At 44.1% G+C, this 21,349-nt stretch overlaps 1 protein-coding gene across 5 annotated transcripts in view; it reads left to right on the forward strand.

Moving 5' to 3' along the window:
• Positions 1 to 21,349, forward strand: part of KANK1 (KN motif and ankyrin repeat domains 1) — a 356,154-nt gene that overhangs the window by 177,569 nt on the left and 157,236 nt on the right. Inside the window, exon 1 of one of the 5 annotated variants that reach the window (XM_077249103.1) lies at positions 18,322 to 18,508. The exons of the other annotated variants lie outside the window; for them this stretch is intronic. The gene's annotated coding sequence lies outside the window, so the exon portion shown is untranslated. Of the gene's footprint in view, positions 1 to 18,321; positions 18,509 to 21,349 lie in introns of those variants that run through there. 5 annotated transcript variants of the gene reach the window in all.

The following is a 21,349-nucleotide window of genomic DNA, read 5'->3' on the forward strand; positions in this document are numbered from 1 at the left end:
GCAAAGCAGCAACAGCTTACATGTCCAGCAAATGCAGATGAAGTAAACACGAGCAGCAGATGAAGGAGGATTACTGGAAACTTGTGTATGCAGCAGGAACTCAGAGCAGAGTAGCAGGATCACCACACAGGTTCACAGGAGCAGGTGTATAGCCAGGGAGTAATCAGAGGTCAGGAGCTGGATGCAAGGCAGAATACTCTAGCACAGACTGAAGGCTGCGGTGGAGATTTATAGCAGGAGACACAGTGCACATGAGACCAAAGACGCCATCTTGAAAAAAGGGCAGTAATGCACAAAAGGTAAAAAATGTTCAGAGTCCTGACATTATGTTGGGGTAAACTCCTCTGTCGGCGCACGGGAGAGCTCGGAAGGGAAGGAGCACTGTTTTACTTTTTCAACGCAGAATTGGCAGGAATTGAGATCGGACGCCATGTCGCGTTTGGAGAGCCCTGATGTGCCTAAACAGTGGAAACCCCCAATTCTAACTGAAACCTCATCCCAAACACACCCCTAACCCTAATCCCAACCATAACCCTAACCACACCCCTAACCCTGACACACCCCTGACGCTAATCCCAACCGTAAATGTAATCCAAACCCTAACCCTAACTTTAGCCCTAACCCTAGCCCTAATGGGAAAATGGAAATAAATACATTTTTTTATTTTTTTTTATTTTTCCCAAACTAAGGGGGTGATGAAGGGGGGTTTGATTTACTTTTAAAGCGGGTTTTTAGCGGATTTTTATGATTGATAGCTGTCACACACTAAAAGATGCTTTTTATTGCAAAAAATATTTTTTGCGTTACCACATTTTGAGACCTATAATTTTTCCATATTTTGGTCCACAGAGTCATGTGAGGTCTTGTTTTTTGCGGGACGTTTTTATTGGTACCATTTTTGGGCATGTGACATTTTTTGATCGCTTTTTATTCCGATTTTTGTGAGGCAGAATGACCAAAAACCAGCTATTCATGAATTTCTTTTGGGGGGGGAGGCGTTTATACTGTTCCGCGTTTGGTAAAATGGATAAAGCAGTTTTATTCTTCGGGTCAGTACGATTACAGCGATACCTCATTTACATAATTTTTTTATGTTTTGGCGCTTTTATACTATAAAAACTATTTTATAGAAAAAATTATTATTTTGCATCGCTTTATTCTGAGGACTATAACTTTATTTTTTCTTTGACGCTGTATGGCGGCTCGTTTTTTGCGGGACAAGATGACGTTTTCAGCGGTACCATGGTTATTTATATCCGTCTTTTTGATTGCGTGTTGTTCCACTTTTTGTTCGATGGTATGATAATAAAGCGTTGCTTTTTTTTTTGCTTTTTTTTTACGGTGTTCACTGAAGGGGTAACTAGTGGGACAGTTTTATAGGTGGGGTCGTTATGGACGTGGCGATACTAAATATGTGTACTTTTATTTTTTATTTTATTTTATTTTTTAATTTAGATAAAGAAATGTATTTATGGGAACAATGTTTTTTTTTGTTTTTCTTTATTTAGGATTTTTTTTTTATACATTTAATTTTTTTTTTTTTCTACTTTGTCCCGGGGGGGACATCACTGTATAGTGACTGATCGCTGATCTGACACTTTGCACAGCACTGTGTCAGATCAGCGATCTGACGTGCAGGGCTCCTGGCTTACCAGCTCTGAGCAGGCACTTGGTAAGCCACCTCCCTGCAGGACCCGGAAGTAGCCCCACGGCCATTTTGGATCCGGGGCCTGCAGGGAGGAGACTATCGGTACAAGGTGAGCACATCGCCTTGTACCAATTGTCTAAGGAAAGCACGCAGGGAGCCCCCCCCCTCCCTTTACGATGCTTCCCTGTACCGCCGTAACACTGCGATCATGTTTGATCGCTGTGTGCCAGGGTATAATGTGCTGGGAGCGGTCCGTGACCGCTCCTGGCACATAGTGCCGGATGTCAGCTGTGATAGTCAGCTGACACCTGGCCGCGATCGGCCGCGCTCCTCCCGTGAGCGCGGCCGATCGCATATGACGTACTATCCCGTCACTGGGAATTAAGTCCCAGGTTACCTTGACGAGATAGTACGTCATATGGGGTTAAAGGGAACCTGTCACCCCCAAAATCAAGGGTGAGCTAAGCCCACCAGCATCAGGGGCTTATCTACAGCATTCTGGAATGCTGTAGATAAGCCCCCGATGTATCCTAAAAGATAAGAAAAAGAGGTTAAATTATATTCACCCAGGGGCGGTCCCGGTCCGGTCCGATGGGTGTCGCGGTCCGGTCCGGCGCCTCCCATCTTCATCAGACGACGTCCTCTTCTGGTCTTCACGCTCTGGCGCAGGCTTACTTTGTCTGCCCAGCACCTGCGCTCTGCAGTACTTTGCTCTGCCCTCAACAGGGCAGACAAAGTACGCCGGTGCCGCAGCGTTAAGACCAGAAGAGGATGTCATCCTATGAAGATGGGAGGCCCCGAACTGGACCAGATCGGACCGCCCGTCCAGGTGAGTATAATCTAACCTCTTTTGCTCATCTTTCAGGATACATCGAGGACTTATCTACAGCATTACAGAATGCTGTAGATAAGCCCCTGATGCCGGTGGGCTTAGCTCACCCTCGATTTTGGGGGTGACAGGTTCCCTTTAAAAAAAACAAACAGAAAAAAAACAAACGCACAACTTGTACCATGATAAAACAATCCACTAATGACTGCACAGACAATGGTGTGTCTCTAAGAATATCTTGCACATTTTTGTTTCATAAAAATTATTATTGTGCAAAAATATTTAAACCTGGAAAAAAAACAACACATTCTATGCATGTTTACTGTTTTTGTGACTGGACTGTTTAATACTATTAAAGGGAATCCTTCAGCAGGTTTTTGCTACGACATGAGAGCAGGGCAATGTAGGAAAAGAGACCCTGAGTCCAATGATGTACAACTTAGGCTACTTTCACACTAGCTTTGTTGGCTGTACGTCGCAATGCGTCGTTTAGAAGAAAAAACGCATCCTGCAAAGTTGTCTGCAGGATGCATTTTTTTCCCCATAGACTAACATTAGTGACGCATTGCGATGTATGGTACACGTCGCAACCGTCGTGCGTCGCATAGCGACGGCCCCGTGCCGATGCTAGTGTGAAAGCAGCCTTAGTTTACTGGGTGCAGTAGTTGTGACACACCGTTTTTAGATGTAGCAGAGCCCAGTTACCTCACCCACACCAGGCTCTCTATGTGCATAGTCTGACAGTGATCTTGTCAGACCAGGGCTCCTGTACACTGTCCCAGCAGTGATAATCTCCTGGTGATAAAACATTCATTCTATAGAAACAGCCTTATAAGTGACACATCGCTAAAATCAGTGCCTCAGCCCCTACTGCATGCTGCCATGAGATTATATAGTAGAAACCTGTTGACAGATTCCCGGTAACACATTTTTATGCTTCTCAGTGAACTGCATACATTCTAAAATACATAAAAAAGGCCTATAATTGCAGATTTTTTTTTTCTGTGCTGCGCCTCTTCCCTTACCCAACTAAAAAATAAATCAAGCTTTTGGCTAGTGACTGCACTGTGATCTAAATGTGTGCACAAAAATTGCTGAAGATTTACTCAGGAGCAGCAAGGATCTCCCTGTGAAGTCACAGGTCCTGGGGATGAGTGGAGCAAAAAGCATGGAGCCAGGCTGCCCCTCCAGCCGTTTACTGCACATGCTAATTATAATAATCTTTATTTTTATATAGCGCTAGCATATTCCGCAGCGCTTTACAGACATTATCATCGCAGTCCCCAATGGGGCTCACAATCTAAATTCCCTATCAGTATGTCTTTGGAAGATACGGTCCCAGCACAGAAGACTGACCCTTGTCTTCTATTCCCGATGTGTGCCGTCTGTGCTTGGGGTAAGTGTGGTGGAGTGACACACAAGCAAAGAGAAATGGCAGTCCCCAGTAGTTGCATAAAATGAATTTAAAAAAAATTACACTAAAGTTTCATCTGTTTTTACATGTTATCAAACACAATATTAATTTATTAACAATAAGTGATACATTACCCTTTTAAAATGACAAATATGATGCAGAAATGTGTAACGCAACTCCTAAGTGTACAAATTCAGTGGCTTTTGTTGCGTTGCCAACTTTCTGCATGGTGACAGCTTTCTGGCCTATTGGGCAAACAATTTGACTGTCCAGTCCATACACAGGATCGCTCACTCAGCTGAGAGCATCACTGCCAGTCATGTCTGTTGGCATCTTTGGAGAACAAAAGGATCAGCAGTCGGACAGGCATCAGTTGTGATAGGGTACCTGTTTCTCTGCTGTAGATGTAGCACTGGTCAGATAAACTGTATATAACCCCACCCCACACCCCTGACTGTCAGCTCCCTGTGCACATTGTCAGCTGCTTCTCAGTGGTGGGGATGGGGTAACACGGTTTAGCCTGACTGCTGTGCACATGTGATGTAGTCAGTGCTAATCTCCTGCTGATAAAACTCCGATTGTATTGAAACTATAACACATAGCCTAATGAGTGACACCTCCCTGGAATATGGTTCACTTACCCTATAGTATGCTGATCTCAGATTAAATAGCAAAAACCTGCTAACAGATTCCTTTTAAGGCTATGTCTGAATCCTATGTTCCCTGTTGAAAATGCAATCCTACACTGCAAAAACAAGCCCTCATAGAACTATGTTGACCGAAAAATACAATAGTCCCGGGCCAGCTCGTGGAATGCAACAATGAAGAAAAAAAATCCTGTGTCCTAAACTTCCGAAAGGGAGTGTAGCAATATGACCACATTGTGGTGGAGGTCCCTGCACACCCTGGCCGTTCCGCTCCATAACGCAGCCGTGTACTTTGAGCATGAACGGATGGTTAATAACACCCTGGGTGTATGTACACTGAGGATAGATGTGTAGGTGTGGCTGTCTAGTGTCAGAATATGAAATCTCCAGGGTGTGAGAGGTATAAGACAAGGTGAGGAAAACCAGTTTGTTTATATTCTAATCTCCTGTTCTACTTTCCTGATGTGATGATGTCAGTGGTGTGTTCTGCACAAAGGAGCAGGGGCTTCTCTTTTTACAATCCCTACTTGTTCTGGGGTCCCTTGCAGTAAGCTGATCAGTGTTGTCATGCTAGAACCCCTAGCCATCAGGAAGCATATACACATACTACTTAAAGTGAACCTGTCACCTGTATGTCTGCCCCCAACCCGACCTGTAAGAGAAGGAAAATAACTTGTATTATTCTCACCTGCAGGGTGGTCCAGTCTGGTCCGATGGGTGTCGCTGGTCTTGGTTCGGCGCCTCCCATCGTCTTACAAACTCCATCCTCCCGCTTGCTTCATGTGGATTACGCGTCCCTTTGTCATCCACACAGTCTCCTTCGCACAGCACTCCTGCGCAGGCGCCCTTCTCTTGAGGGCAGTGTAAAGTACTGCAGTGTGCATGCGCCGGGGCTCTTTGACCTTTCTAGGCACCTGCGCACTGCAGCGCTTTGCTATGCCCTCAACAGGACAGAGAAATGCGCCTGTGCAGGAGTGCTGTGCCGAGGAGACGCATCATCCACATGCAGGTCGGGTTGGGGGCAGATATACAGTATTGTAGAATGCTGTACACAAGCCCTGAAAGGTGATGGCCGTATCTTTTTGGCCAAACCTGGTGACTGGGTCCCCTTTAAGCTCCACCAGAAAGGAAACTGAGTTTTGGCTCATTCAGATCATTGTGTTGTCTTGTGTATTGCACGACTGCTCCATTCTCCAGACCGAGACAATGCTCTTTGTAACCACTCTGGCCAAGAGATGAGGATACCGACATTGGAAACCCCATTAACTCAGTGTTCCCTAATAAGTGTATACAAAATGATTGGCTATTCTCACTGGTGGGTATATTTCAGTACAAGTCTGGATGCAGGGGTGGACGTATCGGACATATTGGTGCAACTGCACAGGGGCACAGGAGATAAAGGAGGCCCATTTCCTAATCGGGTGCAATTAGATCTATAGACCTGCAATAGCGAGTACTCTGGTGGCATTTGTGTACGGTCCATTTCCCATTTACTGTTTTGATAGAAGCTTGAGAAATGGCCATAATTTTTTTGCATTTCAGAAAAAATGCTGAAACACTGAGGCTAAAAACTAGTGATGAGCGAGTGTACTCATTGCTCGGGTTTTCCCGAGCACGCTTAGGTGGTCTCCGAGTATTTATGACTGCTCGGAGATTTAGTTTTCATCGTGCCGGCAGCTGAATGACCCACTATAGCACCATGCTTACATGGCTCCATATTGCAGGACCTGAATAGCCAGAATACACTGCCACATAAGCTCTGTCAGGCTCTGTTTATTTTGTATGGACTTCTACGATGAAACAGAAGAGTACATGTGCACTTCTATGGTAGCCGTGTTATATATCCTACAAATGGAGCAATGCTAGTAGTATTCAGTGAAGGAAATAAGTATTTGATCCCTTGCTGATTTCGTAAGTTTGCCCACTGACAAAGACATGAACAGGCTGTAATTTTAAGGGTAGGTTAAATTTAACGTTGAGAGGTAGAATATAAAAAAAATTCCAGAAAATCACATTGTATAAATGTATTTACATTTTGCAGTGAGAAATAAGTATTTGATCCCCTACCAACCATTAAGAGTTCTGGCTCCTACAGACCAGTTAGATGCTGCTAATCAACTCGTTACCTGCATTAAAGACAGCTGCCTAAAAACATAGTCCGCTTTATGAAAGACTCCTGTCCACAGACTCAATTAGTTTGACTCTAACCACTACAACATGAGCAAGACCAAAGAGCTTTATAAGGAGGTCAGGGTCAAGATCATAGACCTGCACAAAGCTGGAATGGGCTACAAAACCATAAGATGCTGGGTGAGAAGGACACATCTGTTGGTGCAATAGTAAGAAAATGGAAGAAATACTAAATGAATGTCAATCGACATCGATCAGGGGCACCATGCAAAATCTCACTTCAGGCCAGTCTGAAGTTTGCAATTGAACACCTGGATGATTGTGAGTGAATGGGAGAAGGTGATGTGGTCAGATAAGACAAAAATTGAGCTCTTTGGCATTAACTCGACTTAAGGTACCTTCACACGAAACGACTTTGTAACGATATCGCTAGCGATCCGTGACTTTGCAGCGTCCTCGCTAGCGATATCGTTTAGTTTGACACGCAGCAGCGATCAGGATCCTGCTGTGATGTCGCTGGTCGCTGAATAAAGTCCAGAACTTTATTTGGTCGTCCGATCGCCGTGTATCGTTGTGTTTGAAAGCAAAAGCAACGATACCAGCGATGTTTTACACTGGTAACCAGGGTAAACATCGGGTTACCAAGCGCAGGGCCGCGCTTAGTAACCCGATGTTTACCCTGGTTACCAGCGTAAAAGTAAAAAAAACAAACAGTACATGCTCACCTGCGCGTCCCCCAGCGTCTGCTTCCTGACACTTACTGAGCACCGGCCCTAAAGTGAAAGTGAAAGCACAGCGGTGACGTCACCGCTCTGCTGTTAGGGCCGGAGCTCAGTCAGTATCAGGAAGCAGACGCTGGAGGACGAGCAGGTGAGCATGTACTGTTTGTTTTTTTTACTTTTACGCTGGTAACCAGGGTAAACATCGGGTTACTAAGCGCGGCCCTGCGCTTAGCAACCCGATGTTTACCCTGGTTACCCGGGGACCTCGGCATCGTTGGTCGCTGGAGAGCGGTCTGTGTGACAGCTCCCCAGCGATCAAACAGCGACGCTGCAGCGATCGGCATCGTTGTCGCTATCGCTGCAGCGTCGCTTCGTGTGAAGGTACCTTTACTGTATTTGGAAGAAGAGAAATGCTGCCTATGACCCAAAGAACACTGTCCCCACTGTCAAGCATGGAGGTGGAAACATTGTTTTTGGGGGTGTTTCTCTGCTATGGGCACAGGACTACTTCACTGCATCAATTGGAGAATGGATGGAGCCATGTACTGTAAAATCCTGAGTGACAACCTCTTTCCCTCCACAAGGACATTAAAAATGGGTCGTGGCTGTTTTGGGTCATTGTCTTGTTGGAATACCCATACAGCCAAGGCAACAAAGGAGTGGCTCAAAAAGAAGTACATTAAGGTCATGGAGTGGCCTAGCCACATTATCTATAACTAGATTACGGTATTTATAACCCATAATAATATTTGTTGTGAGAAAAGCATTTTGAAAATGCTGTTAGTGCCTGCCATTACTAGCTGTTGCTGTAGTGCATTCAAAAATCTGACTGCTCTAACTGTATAGAACCCTTTCTCATTTAGTTGCCAGAATCTCCTCGTCTCAGTTTGGAATATAAGAAATAAAATTCGATATGCTGTGGATTTACAAACCACACACTGGTCAATTTATGTCCAATTTTGCACTGTTTTTTGTTTGTTTGGTTTTTTTTTTTTTTTTTTTTTTTAGCTGTGCGTGAATGAGATTTGTAATATATTATGAATTTACCAGGTGAAAAACCAGTGTGTGTTCTCCCTGTGTGAACATACCGTTGGGCTTATTACAGTGCAAGAAATACTGAGTGTACATGCTGTAAGTTCTGTATTGCACTGCAAGTCCTTCACCTCCTCTCTTGGAGGCTGGGATGCTTGTGGTACAGTCTGCCGCCTCTAGGTGATGGTTGCAGAACCGTTCTGAGTCGGGCATGCCAGCCATCAAGATTGTGTTTCGGATTCAGTGGTTTTTTTTTTTTTTAGTTGACATTTTTGCCTATTTTGTGATGGCTGATTCACATTAACAATGTGCAGTCATGAAGATTTGTTTCCTTTTGAGGAAAAAAGCATTGTAGAACATAAGTTTATGAATGGTCCTATCATTTTAAATCAGATGACATGTCAATTGATGATCACTCTCTTGTACCAGAAGTCCTTCGACCTTTCGATCTGGTGAAAATTCACCCTTCAGTCCTTCTGGAAGATCGCCGTCGGTCCATTAATGAACTCGTGGAGTTGACTAGTATTTTATGAAGGTCCTGTCAGCTAATTTTAATAGAGGAATTGGTCACAAAATGAGTTGCAGCAAAATTTGCGAATTGCAACAGCCATTTCTAATTCTTCTTTTCCTAAATCGGGGAAAAAAAACTTCATAGCCACACATTGATCATGTGAATCGGCCACCACAAAACAAGTGAAAGATTGCATGACTTGTTAGGGGGGAAAAAAGTATCACTGGAGCCAAATGCAGCCTTCCCCAACAGCATCGGCTTACATACTGTCTTGGAACTGTTCCACTTACAGTCATCGGCGCCCCACCCTCCAGAAGACTATGCTTTTAGGTACACCTCGTACATTCTTAATGGAGCTCAATTGGTCATGTGAGATCATGGTGTTCCATTCGGTCCTGACGACAGGATATCGAAACCACCATTTTTCTGTAGCCAGTGGAGCCCTCAACAATCAGTTGTTGTTTGCTTATTGACATGATGGGTGATAACTGATTTTGGGCGCACAACTGAAAATGGTGGTTTTGATATCCTGTGGAAAACCCCATTAATCAGCCTCGGCCATAGAACAGTAAAGTTGAGAATGTCTGAGCTCCCACTCTCTGTGAAATCTGTGAACAGCTGCAGAGTTGGTTTTCCAGTTGCGGACACGAAATGTGATTTGCATTGTTATAATTTGCCAGAAATTATGTTAGGAAATCCTCAGACTGTGAGAACAAGATTATAGGCAGAGAATCAGAAGATAATAATGAGAGCTGGAGAATATTGTGTTCTTCAGAAAAGGAGATTCTAGTATTACTCCTATCTCTCTGACCGATCCTTCACTGTATGTTTTGCTGGTTCCTCCTCCTCTCCCCTTCCCCTTACTGTTGGGGTTCCTCAAGGATCAGTCCTAGGCCCCCTCCTCTTCTCCTTGTATATTGCCCCTATTGGACAAACAATCAGTAGATTTGGTTTCCAATACCATCTCTATGCTGACGACACCCAATTATACACCTCTTCTCCTGCTTTCACTCCGACCTTCTTAGAAAACACCAGTGATTGTCTTACCGCTGTCTCTAACATCATGTCCTCCCTCTATCTGAAACTGAACCTGTCAAAAACTGAACTCCTCGTGTTCTCTCCCTCTACTAACCTACCTTTGCCTGACATTGCCATCTCCGTGTGCGGTTCCACCATTACTCCCAAGCAACATGCCCGCTGCCTTGGGGTCATCCTTGATTCCGAGCTTTCATTCACCCCCCACATCCGATCACTGGCTCGCTCTTCTTATCTGCATCGCAAAAACATTTCTAGAATTCGCCCTTTTCTTACTTTCGACTCTGCAAAAACTCTTACTGTCTCACTTATTCATTCTCGTCTGGACTATTGTAACTCTCTACTAATCGGCCTCCCTCTTACCAAACTCTCCCCACTCCAATCTGTCCTGAATGCTGCTGCCAGGATCATATTCCTCACCAACCGTTACACCGATGCCTCTACCTTGTGCCAGTCATTACACTGGCTACCCATCCACTCCAGAATCCAGTACAAAACTACTACCCTCATCCACAAAGCACTCCATGGCTCAGCACCACCCTACTACATCTCTCTGGTCTCAGTCTACCACCCTACCCGTGCCCTCCGCTCCGCTAATGACCTCAGGTTAGCATCCTCAATAATCAGAACCTCCCATTCCCGTCTCCAAGACTTTACACGTGCTGCGCCGATTCTTTGGAATGCACTACCTAGGTTAATACGATTAATCCCCAATCCCCACAGTTTTAAGCGTGCCCTAAAAACGCATTTGTTCAGACTGGCCTACCGCCTCAACGCATTAACCTAACTATCCCTGTGTGGCCTAATAAAAAAAAATAAAAATAAATAAATTAAAAAAAAACATTATCAGGTTCCTCGCATCGTGTTCTCATACACTTTATGCAGTCAATAGCCTCTGTGTCTGTACTGCTACATACTTAGGCTGTTAACTGGTTCATGCAGCTTTACATGAACACCCGAGCCTTACACTATGGCTGGTCCAAATAACTAAAGCAATTGTTACCATCCACCTCTCGTGTCTCCCCTTTTCCTCAGTTTGTAAGCTTGCGAGCAGGGCCCTCATTCCTCCTGGTATCTGTTTTGAACTGTGATTTCTGTTATGCTGTAATGTCTATTGTCTGTACAAGTCCCCTCTATAAGTTGTAAAGCGCTGCGGAATATGTTGGCGCTATATAAATAAAATTATTATTATTATTACTTACTAAACCTCACCAAGAAAACTAGGTGGTAATTACGTGATGTGTCTTTCCACTTCTATAAATGCCATTGTAAGTTATAAACTATTAAGTAGGACATATGTCTTTCAATGAAATCTGTTTATTAGACCTGGAAGATTTATTACACATAAATTGAGCCCGCTGGGATTTACATCCTTAGTAAAATAGTAAAAGTGCGCACTTTGGGAAAATTGGGTCCTCAAGCATAGATTAGAGACATTGACTGCACATTGTAAACTGGGTGGTGGCGGCGCTGAGTGGGAAATAGACCTGGAGTGACAGAGGCTCCAGCTCTACCATAACCATTGTCATATCTACAGGGCCGATTTTAGACAAAGTGGGGCCCTGAGCAAAAGTTTAAAGTGGGGCCCCAAATGCTAACATATTACACCATCACACAGAAACATTTCTGTTGTATTTACAAGCGCTAAGTTCAGGCTGCTGAACGAGCGTGATCGACAATATTGAAGTCGTTCGATGCTTGTTCCCGGCCTCCTTATGGTATGTGCACACGTTCAGTAATTGGCAGCGCTTTATACGCAGCACATGTCCGCTGAATCCAAAGAGCTGCCGGCTGTTGAACGCAGATGAATCCGCATGTGTTCACTGAGCCGTGCAGATTTACTGCGTCCAATACATTGTACGGGTGAAATTTTATCTTGCGGAGACAAAGAAAGATAAATGGAAAGATACGCCGCATGTCTGTCTCATCGGGTGAGCTGTGAGCATCTGTGCACGCATAGTGGGCATGAGATTTCTTGAAATCCCATCCACTATGCTGTAACATCTGGCCGCTGCAGAAGTACGCAACATCCAACCCTTACTCCGGCTGAGGAATCATTGGTGCAGATAGTCCTTTAATACAGGTCTCCTATAGTACATATAGTAAAATGCACTCACCACGGTCCTTGATAGAGAACACTGCAGCCCCCCTCAGAGTATACTGCAGCCCCCCTCAGAGTATAATGCAGGCCCCACCCCCACAATCACACACAGTATAGTGCAGTTTCCCCACACACAGTATACAGGTCCTTCTCAAAAAATTAGCATATAGTGTTAAATTTCATTATTTACCATAATGTAATGATTACAATTAAACTTTCATATATTATAGATTCATTATCCACCAACTGAAATTTGTCAGGTCTTTTATTGTTTTAATACTGATGATTTTGGCCTACAACTCCTGATAACCCAAAAAACCTGTCTCAATAAATTAGCATATTTCAACCGTCCAATCAAATAAGTGTTTTTTAATAACAAACAAAAAAACCATCAAATAATAATGTTCAGTTATGCACTCAATACTTGGTCGGGAATCCTTTGGCAGAAATGACTGCTTCAATGCGGCGTGGCATGGAGGCAATCAGCCTGTGACACTGCTGAGATGTTATGGAGGCCCAGGATGCTTCAATAGCGGCCTTAAGCTCATCCAGAGTGTTGGGTCTTGCGTCTCTCAACTTTCTCTTCACAATATCCCACAGATTCTCTATGGGGTTCAGGTCAGGAGAGTTGGCAGGCCAATTGAGCACAGTAATACCATGGTCAGTAAACCATTTACCAGTGGTTTTGGCACTGTGAGCAGGTGCCAGGAAGCATGAAGTGCTCCAAAATCTCCTGATAGCTAGCTGCATTGACCCTGCCCTTGATGAAACACAGTGGACCAACACCAGCAGCTGACATGGCACCCCACACCATCACTGACTGGGTACTTGTCACTGGACTTCAGGCATTTTGGCATTTCCTTCTCCCCAGTCTTCCTCCAGACTCTGGCACCTTGATTTCCGAATGACATGCAAAATTTGCTTTCATCAGAAAAAAGTACTTGGGACCACTTAGCAACAGTCCAGTGCTGCTTCTCTGTAGCCCAGGTCAGGCGCTTCTGCCGCTGTTTATGGTTCAAAAGTGGCTTTACCTGGGGAATGCGGCACCTGTAGCCCATTTCCTGCACACGCCTGTGCACGGTGGCTCTGGATGTTTCCACACCAGACTCAGTCCACTGCTTCCTCAGGTTCCCCAAGGTCTGGAATCGGTCCTTCTCCACAATCTTCCTCAGGGTCCGGTCACCTCTTCTCGTTGTACAGCGTTTTCTGCCACATTGTTTCCTTCCAACAGACTTACCATTGAGGTGCCTTGATACAGCACTCTGGGAACAGCCTATTTGTTGAGAAATTTCTTTCTGGGTCTTACCCTCTTGCTTGAGGGTGTCAATGATGGCCTTCTTGACATCTGTCAGGTCGCTAGTCTTACCCATGATGGGGGTTTTGAGTAATGAACCAGGCAGGGAGTTTTTAAAAGCCTCAGGTATCTTTTGCATGTGTTTAGAGTTAATTAGTTGATTCAGAAGATTAGGGTAATAGGTCGTTTAGAGAACCTTTTCTTGATATGCTAATTTATTGAGACAGGTTTTTTGGGTTATCAGGAGTTGTAGGCCAAAATCATCAGTATTAAAACAATAAAAGACCTGACAAATTTCAGTTGGTGGATAATGAATCTATAATATATGAAAGTTTAATTGTAATCATTACATTATGGTAAATAATGAAATTTAACACTATATGCTAATTTTTTGAGAAGGACCTGTAGTGCAGCCCCCGCACACAGTAAAATGCAGCTTCAATAGTGGAGCCTAGGCACACTACTAATGAAGGTTGGTCTATTAATAAGCGGGTGCAATGCCAGTGGCAGGCAAAATGGACAACACAGGAAAAAGTACAACTGTAGGGAATGCACACCAAAATGCTATTTATAAAAAGGCTAAACTTTATTAACAATAACAGTTTAAAACTTAAAACCAAAGCAGTGTTCCCCCCCCCATGCATTATATAATGATCATAGGCAAGAAATGCAAAAAAAACCAAGGGGCCCCTAGACCCTAGATTGTAACATGCAATTATAAAAAAAAAAAAAAAATAGAGGACTAATAATAAATCCTGAGCATGGGTGACAAGTTATGAAAGTGTACAATCACAATCTATAATTGAAACTGTCCCCACAAGTGCCCTGAAACCAAAATGCTAAAAAATGTAGACACAATAAAGTCCCTCTAAGTAGAAGTGCCACTTACTGTAAATAGTGGACATACTCAAGCAGCTCCCATGGCTGAGCATGAATGGGTTAAGACTGAAGTAAGCAGAGAGTGTTGTCACTTAGGAAGGACCAGAATAACTAAATGGTACAAGGAACAGGATTAAACCTGGAGATCGACACAAAACAGAACAGCCATAAAGAAATACCAAAATGAGCACTGCAATCTACCTTGCACTGCAGTAGCTGGAGAGTGTGGAGGGACAACAGGCAATAAAATCATCATGGGCACATGGATGCCGCTTGCAGCCCCCTCAGAGTATAATGCAGCCCTACACACAGTATAATGCAGCTCCCCACGAACACACACAACATACAGCCACCCACACATATTAGAATGCATAGTATAATGCAGTCCCACACAGTATAGTGCAGTCCCTCCACGCACAGTATAAACCACCAGTATACAACCACCTCACACCACTATCCTGCAGCAGACACACACACACACACACACCCACACAATACTTACCTCTCCTCCTCATTACCCAGCTGATTTGGCTTCTGCAGAGCATCTCATCAGCTTCACTACTGAAACACAGGCAGATGGAGCGTCACATGATGCTCAATCCTCCATCAGGGCTTTCAACTTTATCGGCATCTATGATGGCCGATAAGTTGAATGCATGATGCGGGGAGGGGGCGGTGCCAGACCCCTCTTACTCAGGGGCCCTATAGCGGCCACTGGCTGGGGACCCCTGGAGGAGCGGGGGCCCTAGGTGGCTGACTGGTCTGCCTGCACCTAACGCCGGCCCTGCATATCTAGTCATTCATTCACCCCCCATATCCGATCACTGGCTCACTCTTCTTATCTGCATCTCAAAAACATTTCTAGAATTCGCCCTTTTCTTACTTTCGACTCAGCAAAAACTCTTACTGTTTCACTTATTCATTCTCGTCTGGACTATTGTAACTCTCTACTAATCGGCCTCCCTCTTACCAAACTCTCCCCGCTCCAATCTGTCCTGAATGCTGCAGCCAGGATCATATTCCTCACCAACCGTTACACCGATGCCTCTACCCTGTGTCAGTCATTACACTGGTTACCCATCCATTCCAGAATCCAGTACAAAACTACTACCCTCATCCACAAAGCACTCCATGGCTCAGCACCACCCTACATCTCCTCCCTGGTCTCAGTCTACCACCCTACCCGCGCCCTCCGCTCCGCTAATGACCTCAGGTTAGCATCCTCAATAATCAGAACCTCCCACTCCCGTCTCCAAGACTTTTCACGTGCTGCGCCGACTCTTCGGAATGCACTACCTAGGTTAATACGATTAATCCCCAATCCCCCCAGTTTTAAGCGTGCCCTAAAAACTCATTTGTTCAGATTGGCCTACCGCCTCAACGCATTAACCTAACGATCCCTGTGTGGCCCATTAAAAAAAAAATAAAAAACATAATCAGGTTCCTCGCATCATGTTCTCATACACTTCATGCAGTTAATAGCTCTGTGTCTGTACTGCTACATACTTAGGCAGTTAACTGGTTCATGCAGCTTTACATGAACACCCGAGCCTTACACTATGGCTGGTCCAAATAACTAAAGCAATTGTTACCATCCACCTCTCGTGTCTCCCCTTTTCCTATAGTTTGTAAGCTTGCGAGCAGGGCCCTCATTCCTCCTGGTATCTGTTTTGAACTGTGATTTCTGTTATGCTGTAATGTCTATTGTCTGTACAAGTCCCCTCTATAATTTGTAAAGCATTGCGGAATATGTTGGCGCTATATAAATAAAATTATTATTATTATTATCTAGTCAAATACGAACTTCTCAGTAGCAGAGGAACGGACTGGCCATGTAGTAAAGTTTTGACTGGACTCTTCTTTGAAAGATCTACATGCGCTTATAGTTTTGGATGTGAAATCTTGCTGACTGGTTTACCTTGAAGTATCTGGAAATGATCCATATATCTGTAGAAGTTGTTCATCTAAAGCAGGGGAACCTTTTTTCTCAAGGAAGGGCCATAGGGATATTTACACCATCCTTCAGGGGCCGTACAAATTGTGTGCTAACTCTGCCCACAAAGTAATTCTTGACCCTGGCACTGGTGTCAGGCCTTAAAGGGAACCTGTCACCCCCCCTCCCCCAGGCGTTTGAAACTAAAAGAGCCACCTTGTGCAGCAATAATGCTGCATTCTGACAGGGTGGCACTTTTAGTTATTGGTGCTGTAACTGCAGAAATAATCCGTTTTGTAATTTGTCCCAAATACCTTTCTTCAGTCCTGGAGGCAGGCCTTTCCCCCCTGCTGCAGATGCCACACAGCTGTCACTCAAATCCTCTTGGCACCAGGTGCCGCCTCCTCACCGCTGTTTTGAAATGAGCCGGCGCCTGCGCTCTTTTCTCCTGCCTGGTGCAGGCGCAGTGAGCGCTGCCCGTCTTTCCTCATATGCAGTCTCTGTGACTGCGCCTGTGCGGCCGCCCTGCCTGTGAATCCTAGCCCCGCAGTGTCTTCTGATTTATTCTCACTGCGGGGCTGGGATTCACAGGCAGGGTGGCCGAACAGGCACAGTCACAGAGACTGCATATGAGCACAGAGGACGGGCAGTGCTCACTGCGCCTGCCCAAGGCAGGAGAAAAGAGCGCAGGCGCCGGCTCATTTCAAAACAGCGCTGAGGAGGCTGATAAATACTGAGACAAGAGACTTCCTGTTTCTACATGGAGCAGTGAAGAACTGAAGAATTAGCTGGGTAGAAAGGCAGTTGTAAGTACACTGCTATATGGTGACTACAATATATAAAGAGGATAAAAACTTTGAAAGCATGCCAAGGTGTATGTTCATGTATTTCTGTGTGTGGGACTTAAACATTGGCAAAAAAAAAATCTACTAAAATATTGAATTTTATTTTTGTGAGCCAAAGACGGATCTAGCAGGAAAAGTAGTATAAATCCTTCCTTCCATGTCCCTATGAACACACTTCTAGCTTTGGCTCAGAGACTGTTTAAAAAATGTCAGTGGTGATCTTCCAAAATATGCTGATCTGTGACCGATGCAGCTGATCGCTTGCTCCAACCATTGATTGACTGCAGTGGTCTCCTAATTGGAAGAGACTGGCGAGGAGCGGTATAGAGGGGAGTGACAGATAATTGTTTTGTTTTTTTTTCCTTATAATTTTTTGGGGTTTGCCGAGACATTTGATACAAAAAAATTAGCGGACAACTCCCTCCTTTTAAGGTTTAGGCTATGTGCACACGTCAGGAATCTTTGCAGAAAGTTCCTGAGTCCCAAACCAGACTTTTTCCGCAGGAAATCCGCATGCGTTTTTTGTGGTTTTTTTTTTTTTTTTTTTTTTGCGGATTTTTCTAGTTCTTTTCCGGAGCTTCCCCGATGCAATATATAGCGGCAAAAACGAAAAAAATCCGCAAAGTGAATGAACATGCTGCATTTTTTACCACGATGCATTTTTTTTTTGTAGAAAAAAACGCAACATGTGCACAAAAATTGCAGATTGCATTCTATTAATAGGATGCTTAATGGATGCATTTTTTTTCACGGTTTTATCGTGTTTTTATAACGAAAAAAAACCACAAAAAATCCGGAACGTGTGCACACAGCCTTAAGTGTATTTTTCCAGATGTGGACATGTTGCTACAAATAACGGTATATATAGTCTTCATTCCCTGTGCTGATAGGGGTGCATCTATTCGGGGCAGCAGGTGTCGTATCCTTCTATCCCCTCATATGCTCAGATAGGCTGAATTGATGTGAATGACGTGAAGTGTCAGGGACAAGCGATGTTCTGCACAGGAAGGTGTAGGCTTTAGTGTCACGCTCGCTCTTCTGCACGTATCCCCGCCTGTGGCTCCCATGCTGCGCTCTCAGCTATTGAACAGCTAGGGAGTGTGAAGGATTGTCACACATGTACTCAGCCACAGGCGGGGAGCTGCTGTACAGGAATGTCCTGCATTTCCACCAGCTGTTTTCTTAAAGTTGCAGCCTGAGCCAAATAGGAAGTTACCTGTGCACTGCCCACAGAGTTCCACCCCTGCAAGATCTGATTGGGGTCCCTCTGGAGGTATAAGCATTGCTTCCCAGGCTGCTTTGTGGGCGGTCTGTCATCATCTGTGCATAGACCAGCAAGGTTTTGGATGTGGGATGCCTCTGGGCTAAACTTAGTAGCAAGCTAAATCTGCCGCCGTGTACTTGGGATGTGCATTCGTGGTGTCACTCGGAGTCATGTTGCACCTTACTGGTAATGTTCCTTATATGAAATAAACCCAGGCGCTCCAGGTAAGAGTCTAGAAATGTTAGTTTGGGGCTGCCCCTTGGCTCTCCAGCTGAGCTGGTGTGTCTGCATATGATCTGTATCTGTATGTGCATGATGGCATTGGATAAATGGCGGGGGGTCTTTATATGGCACACTATTTCTAGCCTAAAGTCCGTGTAGAGGGTTAGTTAGAAGCATTTTCCTCTCAGTGTGAAACTATGCAGTCCACCAATTTTAAATGTCGAAGTTACGCTGACCTGCAGTCCTATGTAAATTCTTTTGGTGATAATGCACAGACTTGCACGTTGTCAGTGTATTGGGTTTCTTGTTTGTCTGCAGCTGAAGTGTTGGCAGTATAATTGTAGGAAATGGGCTGTCTATTCCAGTGTTGGTGTGCTATGTGATCGCTGGGGATTGCACAGTGACTGACACGGTACACGCCTATACACACTACGCTTCAATTCTACGTTTTCTGAATGAACTTTTTATTTTATAGTATAGAAATTGATGACCTTTTGGATGCCAGGATTCGCATGAAATAATATGTGAAAAGGTGACTGATGGGGGAATAGATTGCAGCTTGAAGCTGCAGTAATGGCAGAAAAGAGAATAATCTGTATTATCATCATGCAATAAATGAACTATGTGCTGTGGACAACGTCCTCCTAAACACGTAGTAGTTCCTGCTCATGGGGAGGGGGAAGAGTAACCCTAGAGTGACAAGAGAATTTTTCATTTTTGCACTTTGTTTTGTCCTCCCCTTGTTCTAAGATGTATAAAAAAAATGTCCCTAACCAATACAGGGCTTCCTTCTTGTGGAGCAAGTAGTGGTTTTGAATAACAATGTTCACATTACCGTACAATGTGCCATAAAACAGAAAAAAAAAACTCCCCAAAAAGAAAACCCTCTAACGATATTTTTCTTTTTATTATTAATATTTTTTATGGCCTGTAAATATATTTAACATTTTGGGGTACATGTAACATTTTGATAGCGTTTTATTGGTTACTGGGAAGGGTGAAGGCGAGGGCACTGACATAAAGTCAATGCTTCCTCTTTTTTTTTTTTTTTTTTAAATCGTACGTTTTCAGTAATTTTATACTTTGGCATCTTGGTTTTCAAAACGGGTTGGATCTATCAAAGTTTTTCTTTTTTTTTATGTTTTTGTTTTTAAGTTTTGAAAGGGTGGGGAATATGTATGTGTGTGTATGTACAGTGAAGGAAAGAAGTATTTGATCCCTTTTGCTGATTTTGTAAGTTTGCCCACTGACAAAGACATGAACAGTCTAGAATTTTAAGGGTAAGTTAATTTTAACATTGAGAGATAAAATATCAAAAATAAAATCCAGAAAATCACATTACATAAAGTATATACATTTATTTGCATTTTGCAGTGAGAAATAAGTATTTGATCCCTCTGGCAAACAAGACTTAATACTTGGTGGCAAAACCCTTGTTGGCAAGCACAGCAGTCAGAAGTTTTTTGTAGTTGATGATGAGGTTTGCGCACGTCAGGAGGAATTTTGGTCCACGCCTCTTTGCACATCTTCTCTAAATCATTAAGATTTTGAGGCTGTCACTTGGGAACTTGTAGCTTCAAGTCCCTCAATAAGTTTTCTAAGGCATTAAGGTCTGGAGACTGGCTAGGCCACTCGTTGACCTTAATATGCTTCTTTTTGTCCTGGGGGAGGGAAGGAGGTTGTCACTCCAGATTTTACGGTACATGGCTCCATCCATTTTCCAATTTATGGGTTGAAGTAGTCCTGTGCCCTTAGCAGAGAAACACCCCCAAAACATAATGTTTTCACCTCCATGCTTGACAGTGGGGATGGTTTTCTTTGGGCCATAGGCAGCATTTCTCTTCCTCCAAAAACAGCGAGTTGAGTTAATGCCAAAGAGCTCAATTTTTATCTCATCTGACCACAACACCTTTTCCCATTCACTCACAGAATCATCCAGTTGCTCATTGGCAAACTTCAGACAGGCCTGCACATGTGCTTTCTTGAGCAGAGGGACCTTGCAGGCACTGCAGGATCTTAAACCTTTTCGGCATAATGTGTTAGCAATGGTTTTCTTAGTGACTGTTGTCCCAGCTGCCTTGAGATCATTAACAAGTTCCCTCGTGTAGTTTTAGGCTGATCTCTCGCCTTCCTCATGATCAAGGACACCCCACGAGGTGAGATTTTGCATGGTGCCCCAGATCGATGTCGATTGACAGTCATTTTGTATTTCTTCCATTTTCTTACTATTGCACCAACAGATGTCTCCTTCTCACCCAGTGTCTTACTTATGGTTTTGTAGCCCATTCCAGGTTTGTGAAGGTTTGTGATCTTGTCCCTGACATCCTTATAAAGCTCTTTGGTCTTGCCCATGTTGCAGTGGATGGAGTCTGACTGATTGTGTGTCATGGTTCCCAATGGCAAGGGAACGTAAAAAACACATAAGTAATGAACGAGCTCTCGGGTGATGGAAACTCGAGTTGACCGTGAGCTAAATCTACCACACAACTAACAGTAGCCAGGGAGCATACCTACGGCTTCCTATATGCCACGCGCCAGCCGGAGGACTAACTAAGCCTGGTAGAGGAAGAAACAGACCTGGCTTACCTCTAGGGAAATACCCCAAAAGATGATAGCAGCCCCCCACATGTAATAACGGTGAATTAAGAGGAAAAGACACACACAGTATGAAAGTAGATTTAGCAAAGAGAGGTCCACTTACTAGATAGCAGAAGGATACAAAAGAGGACTTCACGGTCAACTGAAAACCCTTTCAAAAACCATCCTGAAATTACTTTAAGACTCCTGTGTCAACTCATGACACAGGAGTGGCAATTTCAGCCCGCAAGAGCTTCCAGCTACAG

Source organism: Ranitomeya variabilis, chromosome 1, assembly GCF_051348905.1.
Source record: "Ranitomeya variabilis isolate aRanVar5 chromosome 1, aRanVar5.hap1, whole genome shotgun sequence".
Lineage (NCBI taxonomy): Eukaryota > Metazoa > Chordata > Amphibia > Anura > Dendrobatidae > Ranitomeya > Ranitomeya variabilis.